At 40.7% G+C, this 25,763-nt stretch overlaps 1 protein-coding gene across 4 annotated transcripts in view; it reads left to right on the top strand.

Annotated features, from left to right (window-relative positions):
* Positions 1-739: 739 nt before the first annotated feature.
* The window catches only part of ALDH1L1 (aldehyde dehydrogenase 1 family member L1), a 117,252-nt gene continuing 92,228 nt past the window's right edge, over positions 740-25,763 (top strand). The window contains exon 1 of one of the 4 annotated variants that reach the window (XM_053218823.1): positions 740-760. The gene's annotated coding sequence lies outside the window, so the exon portion shown is untranslated. Of the gene's footprint in view, positions 761-1,067; positions 1,405-2,940; positions 3,083-25,763 lie in introns of those variants that run through there. The other 3 variants (XM_027049824.2, XM_027049823.2, XM_027049825.2) reach the window with 3 other exon arrangements.

The raw sequence follows: 25,763 nt of genomic DNA, 5'->3' as shown, positions 1-25,763 counted from the left end.
TCCTGCCCTCAAAGAGTTGTAGTAGCAGGAGAGACAGATTAATAAGCAAATAATGAACTAGAAAATGTCACATGTACAGTAAGTGCTGTGAAGGAAATAAAACAGGGTGAAGTGATGGGGACTGGCTGAGAGACTTCCTTAGGTTGTGTGACTTGGAAAAGCTTCTCTAAGGCTCTGCATCAGATATTGGATATATCAGGTACTATGTGAAGACAGGAGGAGGTGTGCCTCTGTAGTGTTTGAGAGAGGAATATTCTGGCAGAGGCCCTGAGGCTGGAGCATGCTTGAGGTGTCCAGGCACTGAGTAGAGGTCCAGGTAACTGGAGCTCAGGTAGAGACAGCCTCAGAAGTGAGGCTGGGAAGCAGAGTCCAGCGGCAGGAGTGGAAGGAAGGACATTCTTGACAGCTTGTTCAGGATACACTGGACATAGGCTCACAGTCAGGAAACAATGTGCAGATTTATCTTCCTCTATTAATTTGTGCAGACTTACTTTGGCCCAGAGTGGAACAGATAACCCTGCCTGAGACAGGCTTGGTCAGGTGGGGAGCTAGAGGAGGGGTCAGCGGCACCCAGACTGGGTGGAAGGGAGCAAGGAGAAGAGGAGTAGCCTAGGGGGAAGCCTGGGGCTGTAGAAGGCAGGAAGGGCACAGGCAGAAACCCCAATATTCATCTGGACACACTGTCACTGTCTCCTGCAGGCGACTGCAAGTTTGCAGAGGGCGAGGATCTTGTTTGGCTCAGCTCGGTGGATGGCACACGGTAGGAACTTGGCACATGATTCTTGGATGAATGAATGAGTGAGCGGGTGAGAGAGTGAAATGATTGGCGAGTTTCCTCCTACCAACTCAGCCTTGCAGCAATGCCTAACCAGGAAGAGCCTGCGCCTTTTCAGAGCCCTGTGAATTCTGAAGGGTCTATCATAAGTCTTTTCGCCTATAAATGCAAGCAAGCCCAGAGAGGGTGAGTGACACACCCTGGCCACTGTCACACAGCCATTGAGAGCTCTCCCCACCCCTGCCCAGGGTGACTTTATGCCCGCCCCGCGCCCCCGCCCCTCTCGCCTCCGCCCGGCGCCCCTCCCTTCCCTGGCTCTGGCCTTGCTCGAGGCCCTGGGACTGGCAGAGGCGGGTCCCACCTCTCCGCCGCCCTGGGCCGGCCTGGGCCAGCCCCTTGTCCCCCGACCGACGCTTTCAGAGGTCTCTTCTGGCCCGCGACTCCTGCGCCTCCTCCCGCGCTTGGTGAGTGCCCCTGAGCCCCGACGCTCCGAGGGAGGGAGCCTGTCCCAACTCGCGACTCCAGGGACTCTGAGCTGAGGTCCCTCAACTGGGCTCCCGGTGGACGCAAGAGCCTCGCCGCAGGGACGGCGGGTCTGGAGTCCGGATCCGCGATTCCCCCTGGGGCAGGTGAGCCTCCAGTCTAGCTAGGGGTCCTCAGGCTAAAGGACCATGGTATGGGGGCGGGGCTCGCCGAAGGTGGGGCCGGACCCAGCGAACAGGGTGCTTTACCGAGCCAGCACAGCCCAGTGAGTGGACGTTATCTGACCAGCTCACAGAAGAGAAAACTGAGGCTCCCAGAGAGAAAGGGACAAGCCGAAGGTGACTGGGCCGGTCTGTGGTGGAGGGGCAGTCTGCCTCCGGGTCTAAGTCCCTCACCCCATTATCGGGTGTGGAAAAGATCCCCCCTGATTGGCCAAATCTGGGGGCCGTGCACAAGGACCTCTTGTGATTGGAGAGCTCCCCTGGTGTAGCGGGGCACTAACCCCTGGGCCCCAGCTTGACCCCAACCCCGGGTTCCCAGGGTCGCACTACTTGGAACCCAGCGCCCCCACCCCCACCCCCCACCCGCACCTGTGCAGGCCCCTCGTTTGTCACCTTCCTAGAAAAGGCACCTTTTCAATCAGGTGCAGATGGAGACAGAATTTAGTATTCTCACACACTGGGTTAAGAGTATGGGCTTGGCGTCAGGTGACTGTTTTCTCCCCACTCCCTCACTTTTCAGTGACCTTGGGCAAGTTTCTGGAACTCTGACTCCGTTTCTTTGGCTAAAATTGGGGTGGGGGGGATAAATACTAACAGTACCTTACCTGCTAAGATTGTTTCAGGATGGCATGAGTTTATGCACTAAGGCCCTAGGCCCTCTGTGAATGTTGGCAGTCTCCCCCCTGTGAGGATCAACCTTCACGACAATGTTGGGAGACAATCCTGTGACATTTTGGAGACAAGAATTTAAGCCTTAGAGATGCAAATGATTCGCTAAGGTTGAATACAGGTCTACAGGCTCAGGTGGTCTAGGGGGCCTGCCCGTGTGCCCAGGATAGTGAGAAAGACAGCGGATGAAACATGAACCCCCGCGGACCCTGGCTGTGGAACCGACAAGCATCTGCCCTGCCAGTGGCCGAATGGAACAGATTGACTGCAGGAGAGGAATCAGCTCCCCCCCCCCCCCCCCCGCCCCCGCCGTCATCCCCAAAGGGCAGCTGGTGGAAGAGGATACCTTGTGGCTGTGCCCTGCAACTTGGCTGAGCCTCTGCCCTCTCCTAGAGCTGCATTCTTTTGTGGGTCCCCAGACCAAAGCAGGAAAACAGATGGCCCAGAGCTGCTGTCCCTGCCCTGGGCTGCCCCTCTTGAGCAGGATCTGATAGCTGGGTCCTGGGGAGCCAGGTCTGGGCTGGGTGCTTGGGGTGGGAGGCCTGGGAGGCCCTGAAGCTCTACAGCTGTACCCACGCACTGCCGGGAACAGGGGCGCACGCCCCTGCCAACTCAGGAAGGAGGTGGAGGCTTGCAGGCTGCCCACTCAGCCAGCCCAGCTGCAGCAGCCCACGTGGGGCTCTGTACTCCCTTCCCCGGCTCCACCCCCCGCCCCCTGCGCTTCCTGATCTTTCTGCTGGCCAAAGGTCAAGATTGGCTGAGGCCCCTCCCAGCGCACCTGTCCCTGCCACACTCAGCTTCCCTGGACTGTGACCACAGCCTTCCTGGTGGCTACCCTGACCCTGCCTCCCTGCTTCCAAAGGGATCTTGTTTGTATTGCTTTCTTTTCCCACAAGTAATACGTGCTCAGTATAGAAAAAGCCAGAACATTCAGGTAAGAAAAAGGTAATTAATGATAATTATTGAAAATACCCTAAATCCAAAAAACTCTTCTCAGTAACTTTTAACATTTCTGTGGGAATCCTCCCAGGTTTTTACACTGCAGGTGCACAAACATACACACACCCACAGCACTTTTAAAAATTACAGTGGTTTGTCACCTGTGGGGGTGTTTTGACCTACATATTCCAGGTAGTGAAACAGCGTGTTGCCACTTCTAACTGACTGCGCTGGGTTTACCCAGTGTGAATGTATCATAATTTTACAACACTCATGCCTCTATCTGCTCATCCAAATAGAATTTAGAAGTGAAAATGCTGAGTCAGAATTTTCTAGGATTTTGGTATTTATTGCCAAATTTTCCTCCAGAGAATTGGTACGAATTTGTTGTCCCATTAGTGCTACAGGAGCGCAGCTGTTTTCTCATAATCTAGACAACAGCTGATATTTATATTGCTTAAGCCCCTTCCAATTTTAAAGGAGAAAAATAGTCCCTTGTTTTATTATGCATGAATTATTTGATTAATTGCAATTTGAACATTTTTATTTATCTATTGGCTCTAATTTTTTTTCTTTTGGCAAATTGCTTTCAGACACATGTAAAATCTTCCTGTATGAAAAGCCATCACATGCTTTCTTGTATATTTCTTCTTTAGTGTCAAGTTTCTAAGCCCCATACTTACTGGTATTTTCTTACACTTTGATGTTTTCTTCTTGTATTTGATTTTTTTAATACTTATTTTAATCCAATTGACCTGTATTTTGAAGTAAGATGTGAACGATACACCTAGATTTATTTATTTGTTTGTTTAAATTAGTTTTTAGAACAGTTTTAAATTTATAGAAAAATTGAGCAGAGTACAAAGAGCTCCCATATAGTCCCTCAGCCCCTGCCCCCTCCACTGTCACTTATTAGTAACACCTTGCATTATTAACATTAGCCTGGTACATTTGTTACTCTTGATGAGTGGATACTGATACAACATTCTTTTTGTTTTTGTTTACTTTTACTTTTTTATTTTTTTAATGTTTATGTATTTTTGAGAGAGAATCAGAGAGAGACAGAGGTGAGTGGGGGAGGGGCAGAGAGAGAGGGAGACACAGAATCCAAAGCAGGCCCCAGGCTCTGAGCTGTCAGCACAGAGCCCAACACGGGGCTCAAACAAATGGACTGTGAGATCATGTTGGACACTTAACTGACCGAACCACCCAGAGACCCCCTGATACAATATTCTTAATTAAAGTCTATAGCTTACATCACTCTTTGTGTTGTATATTCAATGAGTTTTGACAAATGTATAAGGACCTGCATCTGACATGACAGTAGATAACTGTAAAAAAAATCTCCTGTCTTCCACCTGTTCATCCCTTTCTCCCCTTCCCCAAACCGTGTCAAACACTGATTCCCCCCCACCCCCACCCCATCTTCTTAGTTTTAAGACTCTCATAGTTAGAATAATACAGTATGTAGCCTTTTAAGACTGGCTTCTTTCACTTAGCAATATGCATTTATATTTCCACTGTATCTTTTCATGGCTTAATGGCTCATTTCTTCTTAGCATGGAATAAAAGCCCATTGTCCAGATATACCACAGTTTATTTATCCATTCACCTACTGAAGAACATCTTGGTTGCTTCCAAGTTTAGGTAGTTATGAATAATGATGCTATAAACATCTGTGTGCAGGTTTTTGTGTGGACCTAAATTGCCAACTAATTTTGGTAAATACCGTGGAGTATGATTGCTGAATTGTATGGAGAGAATGTGTTTAGTTTTGTAAGAAACTGCAAAACAATTTTTCAAGGTGACTACCATTTTGCATTCCCACCCGCAATGAATGAGAGTTCCTATCGCTCCCCATCTTCGCCAGCATTTTCGTTGGTGGTGTTTTGGATTTTAGTCATTCTAATAGATTTGCAGTGGTATCTCATTATTGTTTTAATTTGCAATCCTTAGTGATATATGATGTTGAGCATCTTTTCAAATACTCATTTCCCGTCAGTATATCTTCTTTGCTGAGGCATCTGCTTAGGTCTTTCCCCCATTTTTTTAGTTGAGTTGCTTCCTTATTGTTGAGTTTTAAGAATTTTTTGTATATTTTGGATACTAGTCCTTTATCAGATGTGTTTTGTAAATTTTTCTCCCTATCTGTGGCTTGCCTTTTGAAGAGCAGAATTTTTCAGTTCTAATAAAGTTCAGTTTATTACTTTTTTTCTTCCATGGTTTTGTTGTATTTAAAAAGACCCAAGGCCATCTGGAATTTCTTCTACGTTATATTCTGTGAGTTTTATAGTTTTATCTAAATGTAGATTTTACATTGGAGCACCTGGGTGGCTTAGTCGGTTGAGTGTCCCACTTTGGCTCAGGTCATGATCTCACAGCTGGTGAGTTCGAGCCCCTCATGGAGCTCACTGCTGTCAGCACAGAGCCCACTTCAGATCTGTCCCTCTCTCTCTCTGCCCCTTCCCCACTTGTGCTTTCTCTCTCTCAAAAAAAAAAAATAAATCTTTAAAAGAAAATGTAGATATTACATTTAGGTCTGTGATTGTTTTTTGAGGTTTTTTGTTGTTGTTTTTGTTTTTGTTTTTGCATGTGGAAATAGTTTGAGAATAATGTGTTGAACAGTCTATCCTTTCTCTACTGAATTGCCTTTACTGCTTTGTCAAAGATCAGTTGACTGTTTTTGTGTGAGTCTGTTTCTGGGTTCTCTATTCTGTCTATTGATATATTTGTCTACTCTTTTGCCAGTATCACCCTGTCTTGATTTCTGTAGCTTCATAGTCAATCTTGAGGTTGGATAGTGTCAGTATTTTGACTTTGCTCCTCTCCTTCAATATTGTGTTGGATAATTCAGGTCTTTTGCCTTTAGTATAAATTTTAGAATCAGTTTGTTGATATCTGCAAAATAACTTGCTAGGATTTTCATTGAGATTGTGTTGAATCCAAAGATCAAATTGGAAAGAACTGATATCTTGACAATATTGAGTTTCCTATCCATGTATGTGCAATATCTCCATTTATTTAGGTTTTATGGGATTTCCTTCATTAGTCTTGTGGTTTTCCTTATATTGCTCTTTTACATATTTTGTTATATTTACACATAAATAATTTCAGTTTTGGGTGATAATATAAATGGTATTGTGTTTTTAAAATTTTTTTTAATGTTTGTTTATTTTTGAGAGAGAGAGAGAGAGAGAGAGAGAGAGAGAGCAAGCCTGGGAGGGGCGGAGAGAGAGGGAGACACAGAATCTGAAGCAGGCTCCAGACTCTGAGCCATCAGCACAGAGCCCAACATGGGACTCAAACTCAACAACCATGAGATTCTTTGACCTGAGCTGAAGTCGGATGCTTAACTGACTGAGCCACCCAGGCACCCCTGTTTTTAATTTCAAACCCCAATTGTTTATTGACGGCATATTGACTTTTGCATATTAACCTCTCTTGTAATCTTCTGATAATCATTAATTAGTTCCAAGAGTTTTTTGCTGATTTTTGGAGATTTTCTACTTGGACAATTATGTCATCTGTGAACAGTTTATTTCCCCCTTTCCAATCTGTATACCTTTTATCTCCTTTTCTTGTGTTACTGCCTTGCTAGAATTTCCAGTAGGGTGTTGAATAGAAGTAATGAAAGGGAACACCCTTGACTTGTTCCTGATCTTAGTGGGAAAGTTTCTAGTTTCTCACCATTAAGTATGATGTTAGAGGGGCATCTGAGTGGCTCAGTTGGTTAAGCATCTGACTCTTGATCTCAAGTCAGGTCTTGTTCCCAGGGTGGTTAATTCAAGCCCCACATTGGGCTCCATGCTGAGTGTGGAGCCTACTTAAAAAAAATGTGATGTTATAATTTTTGAGTTTTTTTTTTTGTAAATGTTCTTTATCAAGTTAACTTCCTCTCTATACCTACTTTGCTGAGAATCTTTATCATGAATCGTTGTTGGATTTTGTCAAATTGTTCTTTTAAAAACCTTTTTTGATTGATGTATTGTGTAATTTACATCCAGGTTAGTTACCTTCAGGAGTAGATTCCTTAATGCCCCCTACCCATTTACCCATTCCCCCTCCCACAACCCCTCCAGCAACCCTGTTTGTTCTCTATATTTAACAGTCTTTTATGTTTTATTCCCCTCCCTGTTTTTATATTTTTTTTGCTTCCTTTGCCTTAACTTCATCTGTTTTGTATCTTAAATTCTTCATATGAATGAAGTCATATATTTGTCTTTCTCTGACTAATTTTGCTTAGCATAATACCCTCCAGTTCCATCCACGTACTTGCAAATGGCAAGATTTCATTCTTTTTGATTGCCGAGTAATACTCCATTGTATATATATACCACATCTTCTTTGTCCATTCATCCATTGATGGACATTTGGACTCTTTCCATACTTTGCCTATTGTCAAAAGCACTGCTATGAACATTGGGGTGCATATGCCCCTTTGAAACAGCATACCTGTATCCCGTGGATAAATACCTAGTAGTGCAATTGCTGGGTCATAGGATAGTTCTGTTTTTAATTTTTGGAGGAACCTCCATATTGTTTTCCAGAGTGGCTGCACCAGTTTGCATTCCCATCAGCAGTGCAAAAGAAATCCTCTTTCTCTGCATACTTGCCAACATCTGTTGTTGCCTGAGTTGTTAATGTTAGCCTTTCTGACAGGTGTGAGGTGTTATCTCATTGTGGTTTTGATTTGTATTTCCCTGATGATGAGTGATGTTGAGTAGTTTTTCATGTGTCAGTTGGCCCTCTGGATGTCTTCTTTGGAGAAGTGTCTATTCATGTCTCTTGCCCATTTTTTCACTGGATCATTTGGTTTTTGGGTGTTGAGTTTGATAAGTTCTTTATAGATTTTGGATACTAACCCTTTATCTGATATGTTGTTTGCAAATATCTTCTCCCATTCCTTCGGTTGCCTTTTAGTTTTGCTGATTGTTTCCTTCACTGTGCAGAAGAGTCCCAATAGTTCATTTTTGCTTTTGTTTCCCTTGCCTCTGGAGACATGTTGAGTAAGAAGTTGCTGTGGCCAAGGTCAAAGAGGTTTTTGCCTGCTTTCTCCCCTATGATTTTGATGGCTTTCTGTCTTATGCTTAGGTCGTTCATCCATTTTGAGTTTATTTTTGTGTATGGTGTAAGAAAGTGATCCAGGTTCATTTTTCTGCATGTTGCTGTCCAGTTTTCCCAGCACCACTTGTTGAAGAGACTGCCTTTATTCCATTGGATATTCTTTCCTGTTTTGTCAAAGATTAGTTGGTCGTGTGTTTTTGGGTCCATTTCTGGGTTCTTTATTCTGTTCTGGTGATCTGAGTATCTGTTTTGTGCAATATCCAAACTGTTTTGACGATTACAGCTTTGTAATATGTCTTGAAGTCTGGGAGTGTGATGCCTCCAGCTTCGGTTTTCTTTTTCAAGATTTTTTTGGCTATTCAGGGTCTTTTCTGGTTCTGTACAAATTTTAGGATTATTTGTTCTAGCTCTGTGAAGAATGCTGGTGTTATTTTGGTAGGCATTGCATTGAATATGTAGATTGCTTTGGGTAGTATCCACATTTTAACAATATTTGTTCTTCCAATCCAAGAGCATGCAACATTTTCCACTTTTTGTGTCTTCTTCAATTTCTTTCATAAGCTTTCTATAGTTTTCAGTGCATGGATTTTTCATTTCTTTGCTTATGTTTATTCCTAGGTATTTTATAGTTTTTGATGCAATTGTAAATGGGATCGATTCTTTGATTTCTCTTTCTCTGGCTTCATTATTGGTGTATAGTAATGCAACTGATTTCTGTGTGTTGATTTTATATCCTGCAGCTTTGCTGAATTCATGGATCAGTTCTAGCAGTTTTTTGATTGGATCTTTTGGGTTTTCCATATAGAGTATCATGTCATCTGCGAAGAGTGAAAGTTTGACTTCCTTCTGGCTTATTTGGCTGCCTTTTATTCCTTTGTGTTGTCTGATTGCTGAGGCTAACACTTCCAATACTATGTTGGACAACAGTGGCAAGAGTGGACATCCCTGTCATGTTCCTGACCTTAAGGGGGAAAGCTCTCAGTCTTTTCCCATTGCAAATGATATTAGCAGTGGGTCTTTCGTATATGGCTTTTATGATCTTGAGGTATGATCCTTCCATCCCTACTTTCTTGAGGGTTTTTTTATCAAGAAAGGATGATGTATTTTGTCAAATGCTTTCTCTGCATCTATTGAAAGGATCATGTGGTTCCTGTCCTTTCTTTTACTGATGTGATGTATCACATTGATTGTTTTGCAGATGTTGAGCCAGCCCTGCATCCCAGGTATAAATCCAACTTGGTCTTGGTGAATAATTCTTTTATATTGTTAGATCCAGTTGACTAGTATCTTGTTGAGGATTTTTGCATCCATGCTCATCAGGGAAATTGATCTGTAGTTCTTTTTAGTGGGGTCTTTGTCTGGTTTTGGAGTCAAGGTGATGCTGGCTTCATAGAAAGAGTTTGGAAGTTTTCCTTCCATTTCTACTTTTTGGAACAGCTGGAAGAGAATAGGTGTTAACTCTTTAAATGTTTGGTAGAATTCCCCCGTAAAGCCATCCAGCCCTGGACTCTTGTTTTTTGGAAGTCAAATTGTTTTTCTGCATCAATTTATGTGTTCCTATGATTTTTCCTTTTTTTTTTTTTCCTGTTGGTGTGATCTATTACACTAATTGATTTTTAAATGTTAAACCTGGAATACCACTAGTATAAATCCCACTTGACTGTGATGGATAATTCTTTCTTTACATTGTTAAAGATTTTAATATCTATGTTCATGAAAGATACTGACCTATAGTTTTCCTTTCTTGTAATGTGTTTGTTTTTTGCATTAGGGTAATGTTGGCCTGATACATTGAGTTAGGAAGTATTCCGTTTTTGTTTTCTGAAATTGTAACAGAATTGATAAAATTTCTCTCTTAGATGTTTGGTGGAATTCACCAGTGAATCTGGTGGTTTCTGTTTTGGAAAGGTATTAATTATTGATCCAATGCCTTTAATAAATAGGACTATTTATATTATATCTGTTTTTCCTTGTATAAGTTTGGTAAATTGTGCTTTTCAAGAAGTGTTCCATTTCATCTAGGTTATCACATTTAAGGGTATAGAGATATTCATAATCCTCTATTATTCTTTTAATGACTATGGGATTAGTAGTGATGGCCCTTCTTTCATTTTTGAAACTAGACATTTGGGGTTTTTTTTTCGTTAATCTAACTAGAGGCTTATCAATTTTATTCATCTTTTAGAAAAAACTTTTGATTTTGTTATTGTCTCTATTTGTTTTCAATTTTATTGATCTCTGCTCTAAACTTAAAGTTTTTTTTTGATATTTGCTTATTTTTGAGGGATAGAGGGAGAGATAGAGCATGAGTTGGGGAGGGGTAGAGAGAGAGGGAGACACAGAATCTGAAGCAGACTCCAGTCTCTGAGCTGTCAGCACAGAGCCTGACACGGGGCTCAAACTCATGGACCATGAGATCATGACCAGAGCTGAAGTCAGACGCCCAACCTACTGAGCTACCCAGGTGCCCCTGTGTTCTAAATTTTATTATTTCCATTCTTTTGCTTATTTTGATTTAATTTTCTCTTCTTTTTCTAGCTTCCTAACTTATTTTATTGATTTTGGATATTTTTCCTTTAATAATATATGTACTTAATGCTATAAATTTTCCTCTATATACTGCTTTAGCTGCATTTCACAAATTTTAGTAAGTTATATTTTAATTTTCATTTCAATTCAAAATATTTAAAAATTTCTCTTGATAGTTTTTCTTCCACCCATGTGTTGTCCAAAGTGTATTATTTATTCTCTACAAATCTTTCTGTTGGCTTTCCCAGATATCTTTCCAGTATTGATTTTTAGTAATTCTACTGTGGTCTGAGAGCATATTTTGCATGATTTGTACTCTTTTAAGTTTTTTATGGTGTGTCTTGGTGATTATTTTATGTAAGCTCGAGGTGAATGTATATTTTGCTGTTGTTAGATGAAGTATTTTATAAATGCCTGTTAGTTCCAGCTAATTGATGGTGCTGTTTAGTTAACCTATGACCTTACTGATTTCCTACTTGACCAATCTCTCGGTTATTAGGTATTGATAAAGAGGTGTCAAAGTTTCCAAATAAACTAGTGGATTTATCTATTTATTCTTGCAATTCTATCAGTTTTGCTTCACATATTTTGATTCTCTGTTTTTAGGTACATACGCATTGAGAATTATTATATCTTCTTAAGGAATTGAGCCCTTTATCATTATGTAGTGCCCCTTTTTCTTCTTAATAATTTTCCTTGCTCTGAAGTCTGCTTTGCCTGAAGTTAACAGATCTATTCCATATTTCTTTTGATTAGTGTTAGTAGGGTATATCTTCCTCTATCCCTTTAGTTTTGATCTGTGTTTTTATATTTAAAGTGGGTTTATTGTACACATCATAATTGGGTCCTGATGGCTTATCCACTCTGATAGTCTCTGTGTTTTAATTGGTATACTTAGACCATTGATGTTTAAAGTGATTATTGATATAGTTCATAGATTAGATGAATATAGATATTCTTATATAACACATTTATTACTGTTTTTCCTTGTTCTTTGTGTATTTACTTTTATTTTATAGTCTTCCACTATTTTTCTGACTTGTCAGGTTTTCACTGAGCTTTTTATGATTCCATTTTCTCTTCTCTCTTAATGTATTAATTGTAGCTTTTTTGCTTTTTTTAGTTTGCCCCTAGTGTTTGCAGTATACATTTACAACTATCCAAGGCCACTTGTAGAGAAATATACTGTTTTGTGGGTTTTTTTTAAAATGTTTTTTAATGTTTATTTATTATTGACAAAGAGAGACAGAGCATGAGTGGGGGAGGGGCAGAGAGAGAGGGAGACACAGCATCTGAAACAGGCTCCAGGCTCTGAGCTGTCAGCACAGAGCCCATCGTGGGGCTTAAACTCACGGACAGCGAGATCATGACCTGAGCCGAAGTCGGACGCTCAACCAACTGAGCCACCCAGGCGCCCCTATACCAAAGTATTCTTGATTCCTCTCTCCCATACCTTATCATCATTGCTGTAATTCATTTCACTTATCCACAAACTATAATCACTGAACACATTGCTGCTATAAATAGAGCAATAAACATAGGGTTGCATATATCTTTTTGAGTTGGTGTTTTTGTTTTCTTCAGATAAATACCCAGAAGTGGAACTGCTGAATGATACAGTTGGTCTATTTTTAATTTTTTGAGACACCACCATACTGTTTTCTATAGTGGACCTATTTACACCTACTTACGTTCCTACCAATGGTGTGCAAGGGTTCTCTTTTTTCCTACATTCTTGCCAGCATTTACTATGTCTTGTCTTGATAATAACCATTTTAACATGTGTGAGGTGATATCTCATTATGGTTTAGATTTATATTTCCCTGATAATTAGTGATGTTGAGCATCTTTTCAAGTACCTATGGCCTCTGTATGTCTTCTTTGGGAAAATGTCTATTCAGATCTGCCCAATTGTTATTTCTTTTTCTTTTTTCCTTTTAAAATTTTTAGTTAGTTGATTTGTAGTTAGTTAATATACCCTGCGATATTGGATTCAGTAGAATTCAGTGATTCATAACTTACATATAACACCCAGTGCTCATCACAAAAACTGCCCTCCTCAATACCCATCACCCATCTAGTGCATCCCCTACCTACCTCCCTCCATCAACCCTCAGTTTGTTCTCTATTGTTAAGAGTTTCTTATGGTTTGTTTCTCTCTTTTTTTCTTCCCTCCCTTTCCATATATTTTGTTTCTTAATTCCACATATAAATGAAATCGTATGGTATTTGTCTTTCTCTGATTGACTCATTTTGCTTAGCATAATACACTCTAGCTTCATCCATGTTGTTGCAAATGGCAAGATTTCATCCTTAAACAAAAAAAAATTTTTTACATTTATTTATTTTTGAGACACAGAGTGAGACAGAGCAGGAAAGGGGGAGGGGCGGAGAGAGAGGGAGACACAGAATCTGAAGCAGGCTCCAGGCTATGAGCAAGCATTCAGCACAGAGCCTGACATGGGGCTCCAACCCATGAACCATAAGATCATGACCTGAGTTGAAGTCAGACACTTCATGGACTGAGCCACCCAGGAGCCCCAAGATTTCATTCTTTTTGATGGCTGATCTATATCTGTATCTATATCTATATCTATATCTATATCTATCTATCTATCTATCTCCACCCCCCTCCCACATCTTCTTTTTCTATTAATCATGGACACTTGGGCTCTCTCCATAGTTTCTGTTGTTGATAACGCTGCTATAAACATTGGGGTGCATGTACCTCTTTGAATCTGTATTTTTGTATCTTTGGGGTAAATACCTAGTTGTCCAATTACTGGATCATAGGGTAGTTTTATTTTTAACTTTTTTTAAATTATTTTTTTATTTTTTTATTTTTTCAATATATGAAATTTATTGTCAAATTGGTTTCCATACAACACCCAGTGCTCATCCCAAAAGGTGCCCTCCTCAATACCCATCACCCACCCTCCCCTCCCCCCACCCCCCATCAACCCTCAGTTTGTTCTCAGTTTTTAAGAGTCTCTAATGCTTTGGCTCTCTCCTACTCTAACCTCTTTTTTTTTTTTCCTTCCCCTCCCCCATGGGTTTCTGTTAAGTTTCTCAGGATCCACATAAGAGTGAAACCATATGGTATCTGTCTTTCTCTGTATGGCTTATTTCACTTAGCATAACACTCTCCAGTTCCATCCACATTGCTACAAAGGGCCATATTTCATTCTTTCTCATTGCCACGTAGTACTCCATTGTGTATATAAACCACAATTTCTTTATCCATTCATCAGTTGATGGACATTTAGGCTCTTTCCATAATTTGGCTATTGTTGAGAGTGCTCTATAAACATTGGGGTACAAGTGCCCCTATGCATCAGTACTCCTGTATCCCTTGGGTAAATTCCTAGCAGTGCTATTGCTGGATCATAGAGTAGGTCTATTTTTAATTTTTTGAGGAACGTCCACACTGTTTTCCAGAGTGGCTGCACCAATTTGCATTCCCACCAACAGTGCAAGAGGGTTCCCATTTCTCCACATCCTCTCCAGCATTTATAGTCTCCTGATTTGTTCATTTTGGCCACTCTGACTGGCGTGAGGTGATATCTGAGTGTGGTTTTGATTTGTATTTCCCTGATGAGGAGTGACGTTGAACATCTTTTCATGTGCCTGTTGGCCATCCGGATGTCTTCTTTAGAGAAGTGTCTATTCATGTTTTCTGCCCATTTCTTCACTGGGTTATTTGTTTTTCCGGTGTGGAGTTTGGTGAGCTCTTTATAGATTTTGGATACTAGCCCTTTGTCCAATATGTCATTTGCAAATATCTTCCCATTCCTCGGTTGGCTTTTAGTTTTGTTGATTGTTTCCTTTGCAGTGCAGAAGCATTTTATCTTCATAGAGTCCCAGTAGTTCATTTTTGCTTTTAATTCCCTTGCCTTTGGGGATGTGTCAAGTAAGAGATTGCTACGGCTGAGGTCAGAGAGGTCTTTTCCTGCTTTCTCCTCTAGGGTTTTTTTTTTTAATTTTTTTTTCAACGTTTATTTATTTTTGGGACAGAGACAGACAGAGCATGAATGGGGGAGGGGCAGAGAGAGAGGGAGACACAGAATCGGAAACAGGCTCCAGGCTCTGAGCCATCAGCCCAGAGCCCGACGCGGGGCTCGAACTCACGGACCGCGAGATCTTGACCTGGCTGAAGTCGGACGCTTAACTGACTGCGCCACCCAGGCGCCCCTCTCCTCTAGGGTTTTGATGGTTTCCTGTCTCACATTTAGGTCCTTTATCCATTTTGAGTTTATTTTTGTGAATGGTGTGAGAAAGTGGTCTAGATTCAATCTTCTGCATGTTGCTGTCCAGTTCTCCCAGCACCATTTGTTAAAAAGACTGTCTTTTTTCCATTGGATCTGCTTTCCTGCTTGGTCAAAGATTAGTTGGCCATACGTTTGTGGGTCTAGTTCTGGGGTTTCTATTCTATTCCATTGGTCTATGTGTCTGTTTTTGTGCCAATACCATGCTGTCTTGATGATTACAGCTTTGTAGTAGAGGCTAAAGTCTAGGATTGTGATGCCTCCTGCATCTTCTTCAACTATCTTCTTCTTCTTCAAATGTCTTCTTCAAAATTACCTTGGCTATTCAGGGCCTTTTGTGGTTCCATATGAATTTTAGGATTGCTTGTTCTAGTTTTGAGAAAAAAGCTGGTGCAATTTTGATTGGGATTGCATTGAATTTGTAGATACTTTTGGGTAGTATTGACATTTTGACAATATTTATTTTTCCAATCCATGAGAATGGAATGTTATTCCATTTCTTTATATCTTCTTCAATTTCCTTCATGAGCTTTCTATAGTTTTCAGCATACATCTTTGGTTAGATTCATTCCTAGGTGTTTTATGCTTCTTGGTGCAATTGTGAATGGGATCAGTTTCTTTATTTGTCTTTCTGCTGCTTCATTATTAGTGTATAAGAATGCAACTGATTTCTGTACATTGATTTTGTATCCTGCAACTTTGCTGAATTCATGTATCAGTTCTAGCAGACTCTTGGTGGAGTCTATCGATTTTCCATGTATAATATCATGTCATCTGCAAAAAAGTGAAAGCTTGACTTCATCTTTGCCAATTTTGATGCCTTTGATTTCCTTTTGTTGTCTGATTGCTGATGCTAGAACTTCCAACACTATGTTAAACAACAGCGGTGAGAGTGGACATCCCTGTCGTGTTCCTGATCTCAGGGAAAAAGCTCTCAGTTTTTCCCCGTTGAGGATGATGTTAGCTGTGGGCTTTCCATAAATGGCTTTTATGATGTTTAAGTATGCTCCTTCTATCCCGACTTTCTGAAGTGTTTTTATTAAGAAAGGGTGCTGAATTTTGTCAAAAGCCTTTTCTGCATTGATTGACAGGATCATATGGTTCTTATCTCTTCTTTTATTAATGTGATGTATCACATTGATTGATTTGCAAATATTGAACCAGCCCTGCAGCCCAGGAATGAATCCCACTTGATCATGGTGAATAATTCTTTTTATATGCTGTTGAATTCGATTTGCTAGTATCTTATTGAGAATTTTTGCATCCATATTCATCAGGGATATTGGCCTGTAGTTCTCTTTTTTTACTGGGTCTCTGGTTTAGGAATCAAAGTAATACTGGCTTCATAGAATGAGTCTGGAAGTTTTCCTTCCCCTTCTATTTCTTGGAATAGCTTGAGAAGGATAGGTATTATCTCTGCTTTAAACGTCTGGTAGAACTCCCCTGGGAAGCCATCTGGTCCTGGACTCTTATTTGTTGGGAGATTTTTGATAACCGATTCAATTTCTTCTCTAGTTATGGGTCTGTTCAAGCTTTCTATTTCCTCCTGATTGAGTTTTGGAAGTGTGTGGGTGTTTAGGAATTTGTCCATTTCTTCCAGGTTGTCCAGTTTGTTGGCATATAATTTTTCATAGTATTCCCTGATAATTGTTTGTATCTCTGAGGGATCACTTGTCATAATTCCATTTTCATTCATGATCTTATCTATTTGGGTCATCTCCCTTTTCTTTTGAGAAGCATGGCTAGAGATTTATCAATTTTGTTATGTTTTCAAAAAACCAACTCTTGGTTTCATTGATCTGCTCTACAGTGTTTTTAGATTCTCTGTTGTTTATTTCTGCTCTGATCTTTATTATTTCTCTTCTTCTGCTGGGTTAGGCTGCCTTTGCTGTTCTGCTTCTATTTCTGTTAGGTGTGCTGTTAGATTTTGTATTTGGGATTTTTCTTGTTTCTTGAGCTAGGCCTGGATTGCAATGTATTTTCCTCTCAGGACTGCCTTCGCTGCATCCCAAAGCGTTTGGACTGTTGTATTTTCATTTTCGTTTGTTTCCATATATTTTTAAATTTCTTCTCTAATTGCCTGGTTGACCCACTCATTCTTTAGTAGGGTGTTCTTTAACCTCCATGCTTTGGGAGGTTTTCGAGACTTTCCTGTGGTTGATTTCAAGCTTCATAGCATTGTGGTCTGAAAGTATGCATGGTATGATTTCAATTCTTGTATACTTACGAAGGGCTGTTTTGTGACCCAGTATGTAATCTATCTCAGAGAATGTTCCACGTGCACTCGAGAAGAAAGTATATTCTGTTGCTTTGGGATGCAGAGTTCTAAATATATCTGTCAAGTCCATCTGATCCAATGTATCATTCAGGGCCCTTGTTTCTTTATTGACCGTGTGTCTAGATGATCTATCCATTTCTGTAAGTGGAGTGTTAAAGTCCCCTGCAATTACCACATTCTTGTCAATAAGGTTGCTTGTGTTTATGAGTGATTGTTTTATATATTTGGGGGCTCCCGTATTCGGTGCATAGACATTTATAATTGTTAGCTCTTCCTGATGGATAGACCCCATAATTATTATATAATGTCCTTCTTCATCTCTTGTTACAGCCTTTAATTTAAAGTCTAATTTGTCTGACATAAGTATGGCTACTCCAGCTTTCTTTCGACTTTCAGTAGTATGATAAATAGTTCTCCATCCCCTCACTCTCAATCTGAAGGTGTCCTCAGGTCTAAAATGAGTCTCTTTGTAGACAGCAAATAGATGGGTCTTGTTTTTTTTACCCATTCTGATACCCTATGTCTTTTGGTTGGTGTATTTAGTCCATTTACATTCAGTGTTATTATAGAAAGATATGGGTTTAGAGTCATTGTGATACCTGTAGGTTTCATGCTTGTAGTTGTGTCTGGTACTTTGTGGTCCTTGCAACATTTCACTTACAGAATCCCCCTTAGGATCTTTTGTAGAGCTGCTTTAGTGGTGACGAATTCCTTCAGTTTTTGTTTGTTTGGGGAAACCTTTATCTCTCTTTGTATTCTGAATGACAGACTTGCTGGATAAAGGATTCTTGGCTGCATATTTTTTTTCTGTTCATCACGTTGATTATTTCCTGGCTTTCCTTTCTGGCCTGCCAAGTTTCAGTAGATTTGTCTGCTACTACACTTATGTGTCTACCTTTGTATGTTAAGGTCCCTTTATCCTATGATATGTCATGCAGAAAATCAATTCAAGTTACCTTCTGAAGGGAGTTCTCTGTGCCACTGGCTTTCAATGCCTGTTTCCTTCCCCAAATCAGGGAAGTTCTCAGCTGTGATTTGTTCTAGTACACCTTCTGCCCCTTTCTCTCTCTCTTCTTCGTCTGGATTCCTATGACATGGATATTGTTCCGTTTAATTGCATCACTTAGTTCTCTAATTCTCCCCTCATACTCCTGGATCGTTTTATCTCTCTTTTACTCAGCTTCCTCTTTTTCCATAATTTTATCTTCTAATTCACCTATTCTCTCCTCTGCCTCTTAAATCCATGCTATGGCCACCTCCATTTTATTTTGTACCTCATTTATAGCATTTTTTTAAATTCATCATGACTATTTCTTAGTCCCTTGATCTCTGTAGCAATAGATTCTCTGCTGTCCTGTATGCTTTTTTCAAGCCCAGTGATTAAGGTTATGACTATTATTCTAAATTGTTGTTCTGTTATATTGCTTATATTGGTTTTGATCAATTCGTTAGCTGTCACTACTTCCTGGAGTTTCTTTTGAGGAGAATTCTTCCGTTTTGTCATTTTAACTAGTTTTCAGCCCCTGATGCATTTTAAAAGCTTGTGTGCTCTGCACCTGTGAGCACTGCTATATTAATGGAGGGTCATACACTGTCTAGGGTGTGGCCCTTCAGGAGGTGTTTTTTCAGGGATCGTCACTTACTGTTATTGTGACTTTGGTTATTTTATTACCCTACTCGTAGTAATATTTTATACACTCGATCAGGTGTGCTTTGATTTGTTCCTTGGAGTAGCCCTGTAAAGGAAAACAGATAGACAAATAGGACACAAAAACACGCAAACACACAAATAACAAAAAACAAACAAATAAACAAAAATAAAAACCTCAAGACTTAAAAAAAAAATCCCCCAAACACCGACTATAAGTAATGAAAGGGTTTAGGCAGTGCTGATGAAGAACATATACAAAGAAACAAATGCAACTGGAGGGGTGGGGTGAGGAATAAACATTGATTTGGCAGAGAGACAAAAAGGCTGAATTCCGAGAGAGAGAGAGAGAGAGAGAGAAAGGAAAATAAAGAAGGAGGTGGGGAAAACGAAACAAAGATAAAATTATTCAGAGAAACTATATGGCTTGATTTATTCCAGAGAGAGAGAAAGGAGTGTAAAGAAGGAGGCGTAGAACATGTATCAAGACAATTGATTAAATATGCCTGTTCAGACAGACCAGCAACCAGAGTCACCAGCCCAGGGGAGGGAAGAGATAAGGAGGAGAAATGGGGGTGGGGGGAGAGTATATCTATATATCCAGAATGGACCTAGCGTTAATCCAGGCAATGCTGCATCGCTTGTCAGGTGTAGCTGTTTGCAGGGTCTGTGCCATTCTGGTAGATATGCAGTTACCCAGTACAAGGGGGTGTGGATTGGCGTTTTCTGGACCCACCTCCACTATGGGCCCTGGGAGTTATCCCTGAGGCCCCACCTTGGTGGTGGTGATGGTGGTGGTGGTGGTGGTGGTGGTGGGCCGGGGGGGGGGGGGGATGGTGATGTCCCAGTCTCTTTTGCACAGAACCAGACCCAGTGGACTCTGTTTGAGTCGTCCTCACTATGCCGCGGGTGCAGACAGCGGTGGTCCTTCTTGCTCCACCAACTCCCCTGACGCTGCTCTTGGCTAGGACTCAAAGTCCCACCCCATGTGCTCTGGTGCTGGGGAAGCACCTCTCAGTGCAGCAATATGTGGTCCCAGCTGGCTGTGTCTGTGCCGCCACACTACAGGGAGGACTGACTTCTCCTATTGTGAACTGAGAGCTGCTGCCCTCGCCGCCAGCCCCCGAGGTGGTGGACGCAGGCAGGCTTTGTCTTTTCCCACAGCACTCCAGGGAAACAGCTGCCTTATCCTCCTGCAGACTGTGCCCAAGGGGGGGGGGGTGGACTCAGGCAGGTTCTGTGGTATCATGCAGCCCTCCAGGGAGGGAACCACTTTCTCCAGCTGTGCACTGAGCCTCTGACCTACCACCTCACCCAGGCCTGGCTCCCCACCTCCCCAGGTGTGTGAACAGGGAGCCGGCCCCAGTCTGAAGAAAGCCCAGCAGTTAGAGATTGCATCCTTCTCAGTCTCAGTCTGAGGGCTTTCTCCTCTCCAGCAATGGTCCTACACTTCCCTAGCCACTCTTTCTGTTCCCTTTGTCTCTCCGCAGAAGGGGGTCCCTCCCCTCCATGCCCACATACCCTTTTATTAATCTCCTCCAGTTCGCAGTTACCCACCTATCTTTTTTCCAGCTTTCCAATTTTCTTCCTAGTAGATTCAGTCTCTTTTCCTCCCAGGCTCTGGTGTTCAAAGTCCTTTGGCTTCTACACTTCTTTGTTTGAGAGACGCAGGACGTATGGATCCCCCTACTTCTCTGCCGTGTTTGGTTTCAGGTCTTACATTCAAATTGTTATAATCCATTTTGAGTTGAATTTTGTGTATGGTGTAAGACAATGGTCTAGCCATCATTTTTTTTGCATGTGGTTGTCCAGTTTTTACCCATATCATTTATTGAAGAGACTGTCCTTTCCCCACTGTATATTCTTGGCTTTTTTGTTGTAAATACATTGACCATATATGTGTGGGTTTATTTCTTGGTTATCTGTTTTCTTCTATTGATCTATGTGACTGTTTTTGTGCAAATACCATACTCCTTTCACAACTATACCTGTGTAATATAGTTGGATATCAGGGAGTGTGATGCCTCCAGTTTTGTCCTTTTTTCTCAAGATTGCTTGGGCTATTGGGGCATCTGAGTGGCTCCATTGGTACGCGTCTGACTTCAGCTCAGGTCATGATAGCATTTGTGAGTTTGAGCCCTACAGTTTGCTTTCTGCTATCAGTGCAGAGCCAGCCTCAGATCCTGTCCTCCTCTCTTGCACCAGTTTGCATTCCTACCAGCAGTGCAAAGGAGATCTTCTTTCTCTACATCCTTGCCAACATCTGTCGTTGCCTAAGTTGTTAATGCTAACCATTCTGACAGGGATGAGTTGGCATCTCATTGTGGTTTTGATATGTATTTCCCTGGTGATAAGTGCTGTTGAGCATATTTTCATGTGTCAGTTGGCCATCTGGATGTCTTCTTGGGTGAAGTGTCTATTCATGTCTTTTGCCCATTTCTTCACTGGATTATTTGTTTTTTGGATGTTGAGTTTGATAAGTTCTCTATAGATTTTGGATACTAACCCTTTATCTGATATGGCACTTGCAAATATCTTCTCCCATTCCTTCAGTTGCCTTTTAGTTTTGCTGATGGTTTCCTTCACTGTACAGAAGCTTTTTATTTTGATGAGGTCCCAATAGTTTATTTTTGCTTTTGTTTCCCTTGCCTCCAGAGATGTAAGAAGTTGCTGCAGCTGAAGTCAAAGAGGTTTTTGCCTCTTTTCTCCTCTAGGATTTTGGTGGCTTCCTGTCTTACATTTAAGCCTTTCATTGTTTTAAGTCATTTTTGTGTATGGTGTAAGAAAGTGGTCCAGGTTCATTTTTCTGCATATCGCTGTCCAGTTTTCCCGGCACCATTTGTTGAAGAGACTGCCTTTATTCCACTGGATATTCTTTCCTGCTTTGTGAAAGATTGGTTGGACATACATTTGTGGGTCCACTTCTGGGTTCTCTATTCTGTCCCATTGGTCTGAGTGTCTATTTTTGTGCCAGTACCATACTGTCTTGATGGTTACAGCTTTGTAGTATAGCCTGAAGTCTGGGATTGTCATGCCTCCATCTTCAGTTTTCTTTTTCAAGATTGCTTTGGCTATTTGGGGTCTTTTCTGGTTTCATGCAAATTTTAGGATTGTGTATTCTAGGTCTGTGAAGAATGCTGGTGTTATCGTGCTAGGGATTGCAATTTTTTAATTAATTTTTTTTTTGTGGAGTCTTTAGGGCTTTTTATATATAATATTGTGTCAGCTACAGATAGTGAGTTTTAGTTCTTCCATTTCAATTTAGATGGACGTTCTTTTTTTTTTTTTTTTACCATTTATTCAGTTTTGCTATGAAACTGGAAGTCAACCACAAGAAAAAATTTACATAAGATAGAAGTAACAGTCAACACCACAGAAATACAAACAATTATAAGAGAATATTATGAAAAACTATATGCGGGGCACCTGGGTGGCTCAGTCAGTTAAACATCTGACTTTGACTCAGATCATGATCTCACGGTTTATGAGTTTGAGCCCTGTGTCGGGCTCTGTGCTGACTGCTCAGAGCCTGAAGCCTGCTTCAGATTCTGTGTCTCCTGTCGCTGCCCCTCCCCTGCTCATGCTCTGTCTCTCTCTGTCTCTCAATAATAAATAAACGTTAAAAAAATTTTTTTTAATCTTAAAAAAAAAAAGAAAAACTATATGCCAACAAATTGGACAACCTAGAAAAATAGGTAAGTTTCTAGAAACATAAACTACCAAAACTGAAACAGGAATAAATAGAAAACAACAGACTGATAAACAGCAAAGAAATTAAATCAGTAATAAAAAACTCCCAACAAACTAGAGTCCAGGGCCAGATGGCTCCACAGGTGAACTCTACTAAACATTTAAAGAAAAACTCTACCAAATGTTCTTCTCAAACTATTACAAAAAATGGCAATGAAGGTAAACTTCCAAACTCCTTCTATGAGGCCAGCATTACCTGAATACCAAAATCAGATAAAGACTCCACTAAAAAAGAGAACTACAGGCCAATATCCCTGGTGAACATAGATGCAAAACTTCTCAACAAAATACTAGCAAATCAAATCCATAAATACATTAAACTCATTCACCACGATCAAGTGGGATTTATTGCTGGGTTGCAAGGGTGGTTCAGAATTCACAAATCAATCAACATGATACACGACAGTAATAAAGGAAAGGGTAAAAACCGAAAGATCATTTCAATATAGGCAGAAAAAGCATTTGACAGAGTACCACATCCATCCTTGATAAAAACTATCAACATAGTAGGGATAGATGCAACATACCTCAACATCATAAAAGCCATATAAAAAAAGCCCACAACTAATATCATCCTCAATGGGGAAAAATGGAGAGCTTTTCCTTTAAGAAGAAAACAGTGTCCACTCTCACCATGGTTATTTAACATAGTACTAGAAGTCCTAGTCACAGCAATAAGACATCAAAAAGAGATAAAAGGCATCTGGGGGCGCCTGGGTGGCTCAGTCGGTTAAGTGGCCGACTTCGGCCCAGGTCATGATCTCACAGTCCGTGAGTTCGAGCCCCGTGTCGGGCTCTGTGCTGACGGCTCAGAGCCTGGAGCCTGCTTCGGATTCTGTGTCTCCCTCCCTCTCTGCCCCTCCCCTGCTCCTGCTCTGTCTCTCTCTGTCTCAAAAAAAAAAAAAAAAACACATTAAAAAAAAAAGGCATCTGAATTAGCAGGGAAGAAGTCAAACTTTCACTATTTGCAGACAAGATGATACTCCACATAAAAAAAACCCAAACACTCCACCAAAAGTTGCTATAACTAATTCAAAAATTCAGTAAAGTTGCAGGATACAAAATCAACAGAGAAATCTGTTGCATTTTTTACATCAATAATGAGGCTGCAGAAAGTGAAATTCAGGAATCAATCCCATTCACAATTACACCAAAAACAATAAGACATTTAGGAATAAATCTAACCAAAGAGGTAAAAGATCTGTATTTTGAAAACTATAAAACACTGATGGAAGAAATTGAAGATGATATAAAGAAATGGAAAGACATTGCTTGCTCATGGATTAGAAGAAAAAATATTGTTAACAATATCTATACTACCCAGGGACACCTGGGTGGCTCAGTTGGTTGAGCATCCGACTTCGGCTCTGGTCATGATCACATGGTTTGTGAGTTCAAGCCCCACGTCAGGCTCTGTGCTAACAGCTCAGGGCCTGGAGCCTGCTTTGGATTCTGTGTCTCCCTCTCTCTCTGCTCCTCCCCTGCTCACACTCTGTCTCTCTCTCAAAAATAAAGATTAAAAAAAATTTTAAAAAATCTATACTACCCAAAGCAGTCTACGAATTTAATGCAACCCCGATCAAAATACCAACGGTATTTTTCATGGAGGTAGAACAAACCATTGTAAAGTTTGTATAGAGCAACAAAAGACCCCAAATAACTAAAAGCAGCCTTGAAGAAGAAGGGAAAGCTGTAGGCATCATAATTCCAGGCTTCAACTTCTATTACAAAGGTATTGTGATGAAGACAGTATGGTACTGGTACAAACATAGGCACATAGATCCATGGAACAGAATAGAAAACATGAAGGGATACATGCACCATGATATTTATAGCAACATTATCAACAGCAGCCAAATTATGGAAGCAGCCCAATGTCCATTGACTGATGAATGGATAAAGAAGATGTGGTATATATATGTATACACACACACACACACACACACACACACACACCAGAATATTACTCAGCCATAAAAGAAAATGAAATCTTATATAAAATCAGTGCACAGAAATCGGTTGCATTCCTATACACCAACAATGAAGTCACAGAAAGAGAAATCAAGGAATCGGTCCCATTTACAGTTGCACCAAAACCCATAAAATACCTAGGAATAAATCTAACCAAAGAGGTGGAAAATCTATACACTGAAAACTCTAGAAAGCTTATGAAAGAAATTGAAGAAGACACCAAAAAATGGAAAAAGATTCCATGCTCCTGGATAGGAAGAACAAATATTGTTAAATGTCAATACTACCCAAAGCAATCTACATATTCAATGCAGTCCCTATCAAAATAACACCAGCATTCTTCACAGAGCTAGAGCAAATAATCCCAAAATATGTATGGAACCAGAAAAGACCCCAAATAGCCAAAGCAATCTTGAAAAAGAAAACCAAAGAAGGAGGCATCACAATCCCAGACTTCAGGCTATACTACAAAGTTGTAATCATCAAGACAGTATGGTACTGGCACAAGAACAGACACTCAGATCAATGGAACAGAATAGAGAACCCAGAAATGGACCCACAAATGTATGGCCAACTAATCTTTGACAAAGCAGAAAGGAATATCCAATGGAATAAAGACAGTCTCTTCAGCAAGTGGTGCTGGGAAAACTGGACAGTGACATGCAGAAGAGTGAACCTGGACCACTTTCTCACACCATACACAAAAACTCAAAATGGTTAAAAGACTTCATTGTAAGAAAGGAAGCCATCAAAGTCCTCGAGAAAAAAGCAGGCAAAAACCTCTTTGATCTTGGCCACAGCAACTTCTTACTCAACACGCCTCCAGAGGCAAGGGAAACAAAAGCAAAAATGAACTACTGGGACCTCATCAAAACAAAAAGCTTCTACACAGCAAAGGAAACAATCAACAAAACTAAAATGCAACCGACAGAATGGGAGAAGATATTTGCAAATGACATATCAGATAAAGGGTTAGTATCCAAAATCTACAGAGAACTTATCAAACTCAACACCCAAAAAACAAATAATCCAGTGAAGAAATGGGCAAAAGACATGAATAGACACTTCTCCAAAGAAGACATCCAGATGGCCAACTGACACATGAAAAACTACTCAACATCACTCATCATCAGGGAAATACAGATCAAAACCACAATGAGATACCATCTCA

This window comes from Acinonyx jubatus, chromosome A2 (assembly GCF_027475565.1).
Source record: "Acinonyx jubatus isolate Ajub_Pintada_27869175 chromosome A2, VMU_Ajub_asm_v1.0, whole genome shotgun sequence".
NCBI lineage: Eukaryota > Metazoa > Chordata > Mammalia > Carnivora > Felidae > Acinonyx > Acinonyx jubatus.
The sequence above is the reverse complement of the archived record's forward strand: the minus strand, read 5'-3'. Positions and strand labels throughout refer to the sequence as shown.